General features: G+C 36.9%; 1 non-coding gene across 1 annotated transcript; it reads right to left on the bottom strand.

Moving 5' to 3' along the window:
* Positions 1 to 881: 881 nt before the first annotated feature.
* LOC131143561 (small nucleolar RNA R71) lies at positions 882 to 988 on the bottom strand. Its single transcript, XR_009133547.1, has one exon. It is a non-coding gene; the product is annotated as a small nucleolar RNA R71 (small nucleolar RNA).
* Between the last annotated feature and the right edge of the window lie 5,097 nt (positions 989 to 6,085).

The following is a 6,085-nucleotide window of genomic DNA, read 5'->3' as shown; positions in this document are numbered from 1 at the left end:
ATTTACCTACAAATCACAAAAATCACACATAAGTTCTATATGCATATTACGTAGATGGTTTACTTATTTCTGTGCACTAAGATGGCATATAAATGTTCATAAATATGCAATATTATATACTAATCAGTAAAATTAAGACATCAATCCCTAAGGACGATACTCTACACATCATTATATTATAAAACTATGATACTGTGCACTTGCAATTTTGCACCGATCAAGTTTTTGGCACTGTTGCCGAGGATTGAGTTTTTCTTATTTTTACCCATATCGATGCAAAATAATCTTTGTTTTAATTTAGAATTTTACTTTTATATCTATTATTTTATTTCTTTATTTTTCATTTTATTATTTATTTTTTTTATCTTCTTTATTTCAGGCGTGTTTTTAATGTTGGATGCACTATGCTAGAACCGGTGCCATTATTGCTTTTGATCTAGAGATTGAAAGAATGCTCAGAGCATTAAGGAAAAATTGGGTACTAGCCATGGAGAATGGACAAGATAACGTGCAGCCACGTGCCCTGAAGGATTATGTACGACCAGTTGTGAATGACAACTATTCGGGTATCAGACGTCAACCCATTAATGCCAACAATTTTGAACTCAAACCCGCATTAATCAGCATGGTGCGGTAGGCCCAATTTAGTGGATTACCACTTCATGATCCTAATATCCATCTGGTGATGTTTCTGAAGATTTGTGACACTGTGAAGACCGATGGTGTTACTGAAGACACCATTAGACTGAGATTGTTTCCCTTATTCTTTGAGGGACAAAGCAAGAGGTTGGCTACAATCTTTACTACCAGGGAGTATCACTAGTTGGTAGGACATGGCAGAAAAATTTCTTGCTAAATTCTTTCCACCTACAAAAATAGCTCGACTCAGGAGTGAGATTGGTCAATTCAAGCAACATGATTTTGAATCACTCTATGAAGCATGGGAAAGGTATAAGGAATTGATTCAACGTAGCACACAACATGAATTTCCGGATTGGTTGCAGATTCAGATGTTCTATAATGGGTTAAATGGGCAAAAACGGACTTTAGTTGATGCTGCATCTGGGGAAACTTTGATGTTAAAGACACCTGAGGGTGCTACTGCTCTTTTGGAAGAAATGGCCTCAAATAACTATCAATGGCCAACTGAAAGAACTATGGCTAAGAAAGTTGTTGGAATTCATGAATTGGAGCCGTTTGCTGCACTTTCACCTTAAGTTGCTTCTCTGTCTCATTAGATTTTAGCTTTGACAACCCAAAGGATACCACAAGATGCAGAATATGTGGCAGCTACAAATAGGATAGATCTAAGCAATGAAGCGAGTCATGAACAGGTTCAATACATCAACAATCCGAACTACAACTATAGGGGTAATCCAGTGCCACAATATTACCATCCAGGGCTTCAAAATCATGAGAATTTGTCTTATGAAAATACAAGAAATGTGCTGCAACCTCCTCCATGACTTGATAGTCATCAAGGTGAGAAGAAGATGTCACTTGAGGATGCTATGATATCATTTGTTGAGGAGACAAAAGCAAGGTTTTAAAAGACAAATGCACGGTTGGATAACATTGAGACTCATTGTAACAACATGGGAGCCGCCATGAAGAATCTTGAAATGCAAATTGGGCAACTAGCCACGAAAATAAATACCCAACAGAGAGGAACTTTTCCTAGCAACACCGAAGTGAATCCAAAGGAACAATGCAATGACATCACACTTAGGAGTGGAAGAGAAATTAAGAAATCACCATCAAAGGAAACCATGTCCACCCTTACAACTGAAAATAATGGTCAAGGCAAGAATAAAGTGAAGAAGACGATATTGTGGATGACACACCAGTAGAGACTGACACGTCACTGGCAATTTCATTTCCTGAAAATTAGCCTATTCCCTCTACTCCACTTCCTTATCCTCAACGTTTTCAAAAGCAAAAGTTAGATAAGCACTTTTCTAAGTTTTTGGATATTTTTAAGAAAATTTACATAAATATTCCTTTTACAGATGCCTTGGAACAAATGCCAAACTATGTCAAATTCCTGAAGGACGTCATTTCAAAGAAAAGAAGGTTCGAGGAGTTTGAAACAGTGAAGCTTACCGAGGAGTGCAGTGCTATTCTTAAAAAGAAATTGCTATAAAAATTAAAAGATCCAAGGAGTTTCACTTTGACTTGTACTATTGGAAATTCATTTTTTGATAAAGTTTTATGTGATCTTGGTGCTAGCATTAATCTTATGCCACTTTCTGTTTGTAGGAATTTGGGACTTGGAGAGATGAAACAAACAACCATTTCTTTGTAACTAGCAGACCGATCCATCAAGTATCCTCGTGGAATCATAGAAGACGTATTGGTAAAGGTGGACAAATTCATTTTTCTTGCTGATTTTGTGGTGTTAGATATGGAGGAAGGCCAAGAAGCTTTTCTAATTCTTGGCTGACCATTCTTGGCCATTGGAAGGGCTTTATTTGATGTTCAAAAGGGCGAGTTAACATTGAGAGTGGACAAGGAAGAGGTTATGTTCAACATCTACCAAGACATGAGATTCCCAGAAGATCCAAGCACTTGCATTTGGGTAGATGTCATTCAGCAAGTTGTAGAAAAAGTCTTTCAAAAAAGATGTACCAGTTAATCACCTAGAACAAACCTTGTAGCAAATTACAACACAATAGCGTGTGGGAAGGCTAGAACCTATGGTAGTAAAGACAGATTTTGTAATCTCTAAAGAAAAGATGCAGCAACCTATATCTCCAGAGTTGAAACAATTCCTTGAGCATCTTCGCTATGCGTTCTCAGGTGATGCGTATGAAAATGCAAAAATCTACAAAGAACAAATGAAGAAGTGGCATGACAAATAGATTCTTAGGCGTGAGTTTGCTCTAGGACAACATGTTCTACTCTTCAACTCAAGATTAAAACTCTTCCCGAGTAAGTTGAGGTCAAGATGGACAAGCCCTTATACAATTGACAGAGTTTTCCCTTTTGGAGCAATATACTTGTAGGACAAGATAGGGAATATATTTAGAGTTAATGGTCAGAGATTGAAGCACTACTGTGGAGAACAAATGGAGAGGAACTGTGCATTTATTCCTCTTAGAGATCCTGGTTGATGAAGATTAAAAATTCTAGCTGGAGACGTTAAAGTAAGCGCTCATGGGAGGCAACCCAAAGAGTTTTTCTTTTTTTTTTTTATTTCTTTTATCTTTATTATTTTATTTATTTATCTATATACTTTTGAATAATTTAGATTTTTGATGCAGGTTTATTTGGCACGAGTACAGAGCTGAAAATTTAATTCCCCAACGAACTCACCAAGAAGCTAGGGAAGTTTCTTTCTTTTCTTCAATCTTTCTCATCTTTGAATAACATTGAAAAAAAATGTGAATATGGATGATTAGGCCATAAGTGACACTACTTATCCTCGTAACATACTTGCATATAACCTAAGAGTACACACTTTGGTCATTTATGTGCAGTTTCTCTTTATATGGCTAAACTAGGAATTGTAACTCAGTGAAGATTGATTGGTAGTTCATTTGTGTAATCTGGCTATATAAACTCTTGTATCTACATGGTATCTCTTGAGCCTAAAAAAATACACGTTCACGTGACTTGTGGCACTTAGGGTTCCTTGTGAACATTCAGAGAACGCCCGCGTTAACTTTGACACCTTGTGAGGTACTGTTGAGTCATTTATCGTTCTTTTGAGTTTTTGACACCAACTTATAGTTCATGAAACTCAAATTTTCCTTTTTTTTTTGGATATTCTTTATACACTAGTCTTGGTTTTTAACTTGCTAGCCTAGAGGTGACATCTAGTGGGGAGATAGAAACCTAGGTCTTGTAGCTTACTCAAGATGTGAAGGTTGAACCACCCCTAGAAATAAAATTATATCATGGACTCTTGTTCAAACTCAATGCACATGGGTGGTATGAAAACAATAAAAGAAGTGTTATAATTGTCCTAACTAAACATGAAAAAAAAAAAAAAAGGAGAAATTAAAGAATGAGCAGAAGAAAGAAAAAGAGAAAAAGAAATACCCCAAAAGAGGTGAAAGATTAATACCTGCTCCATACAATTACAACAAAAGTTAGGGACATGACACATGTTCTCCACATATGAAGACTCTTCACCCACCTAATGCCTGAAATATATTCATGCCTGGTTTGTGAATAAGTTGATCTAGGGTGGTCTTAGTTGTATATGGCGAGTAGGTGAGAAGATGCTAGGGTGAAGGAACCGACACCTCGTAAATAGGCTGGATCCTTTTTAGACTAGTCCATTCCATACATTTAGCGTTTGTTTCTTGCAGTATGTGGGATGTTTGATCATGACACTCTTCCTCACATACGATGAGTGAACCCATCTTTTTTGAGTGTTTTTGAGGGTATACCAGTTAGGCCGAGTCAAAGTGACAGTTATTTAGGTGTCCACGGATATCTTGGGTGTAACAAGTCACACACATTACACATGCTTCGAGATTTCGCCTATTTATACTTGAATTTATATGGCTACATTAACTTTAAATTGTGCTCACTGGTTAATTTTACGTGAGTTTACTGTTCTTAATGGTTATATAATGATGAGATTTACATGAATGACTTACTTCGGAGTTACGTGCATTGTGTATGAATGAGTTTGTATGTAATCCAGTGATATTCCTGTACGTGAAAGGGTATGGTTTTGTTGCACGTGCGCTCATTCACTGCAATTGGTATGACGCCACCCTGAATTGCATTCACATTATTTGCTAGAGACTAGCAAAATGCTAGTTGGGGGGGGGGTGTGATTACGCATAAAAGTTGCGTAATTAGGCTTTTAAAATCATGCATTAAAGATCATTATTTTAATTAAAATGCCTAATTAAGTTCAATATTTTAACCGTGCGCTTGATTTTTAACATTTGGGTCCTTATTCAATAACTCATGGATTTTTATATTTTATTGCAGGATAATTTTTGGATCTTAAAGCTGAAAATAAAAATGCACGTATGTGTACGTGAGCATCAAAAGTACGCACCAAAGACTTTCTTGGACATTTAAAGAAGAAAAAAAATCAAAAGAGAAATATATATCTATGTGTGTGTGTGTGTGCGCGTGTGTAGGTTGAAAAGATTTGGAAAAGTCAAAAATAGTGACTAGTGGCTTGGAAACAAGAGTTTGAAAAGTCTAAATTGGTGGGTTTCTTTTGTGTTAGAAAATTGAAGATTGGGTTGTGTGTGTGTGTTTCATGAGTTGGGCTGGATTGTGAGTGTGTGTGTGAGTATTGTGAAATAAAGCAAAGCGAAAGGAGAGTGGATCGGGCCTGATGTGACTTGACCATACAAAGTGAGGAAAGAGTGAATGGGGTGCATGCTAGGTTTGTGGAGGGTTTTGGGAGGATTGGAAAAGCAGAAAAAAAAAAGAAAAAAAAAAAGAAAAAAAAAAAGGATTTTTTAGGGTTATTACAGTGGGAGGCTGTGCGCAAGGAGATAAGAGGAGGATTGGGGACTATTATTCTTACTGAGTTGGCCGCACCTAGCAAAGGAGAGTTGGAAAAATTTTCTTTTTTGGTAGGAGTCTTACAAAGGGGCACGAGACCTTTGGAGGCCGGCGCTGGAGAATATTTCTTTCGGGAGGTCTCTCTCTTGTTAGCTTCTTGGAGGCAACCAAGGATGTTGACCTTATTGGTCACGCCCGGTTTTGATTATGACAAATACTCATTGTATCTAATGAGTAGTTGAGTTTTTGTGTAGGAATCAAGAATGATAAGATCAAGATGTGCACAAAGCAAGAAAGGCTTGAAGACAATTTCATAAACTCTTAATTATAATATTTTCCAGTGAAATTGTCTGTAATAGTAATTAGGGTTTTTCGGTTTGTAATAAGCTCACACACATCACATGAATGATTTACTTTGTAAGCTCAAACCGAACCATAGAAAGACTTTTTCGGTGTCTTCAAAATTGGACCCCAAGTGACCTTAGGACACTCACCTTTGCACTTGTATGTAATAGGCACTTGAATAGGGTTTGAATGTTGCAAGAAGGGACCAAAATGCACACTTGGTGCACTTTTGGTCGACCAGCCAACTCAGTTCAAT

Source organism: Malania oleifera, chromosome 11, assembly GCF_029873635.1.
Source record: "Malania oleifera isolate guangnan ecotype guangnan chromosome 11, ASM2987363v1, whole genome shotgun sequence".
NCBI classification, from domain to species: domain Eukaryota; kingdom Viridiplantae; phylum Streptophyta; class Magnoliopsida; order Santalales; family Ximeniaceae; genus Malania; species Malania oleifera.
The sequence above is the reverse complement of the archived record's forward strand: the minus strand, read 5'-3'. Positions and strand labels throughout refer to the sequence as shown.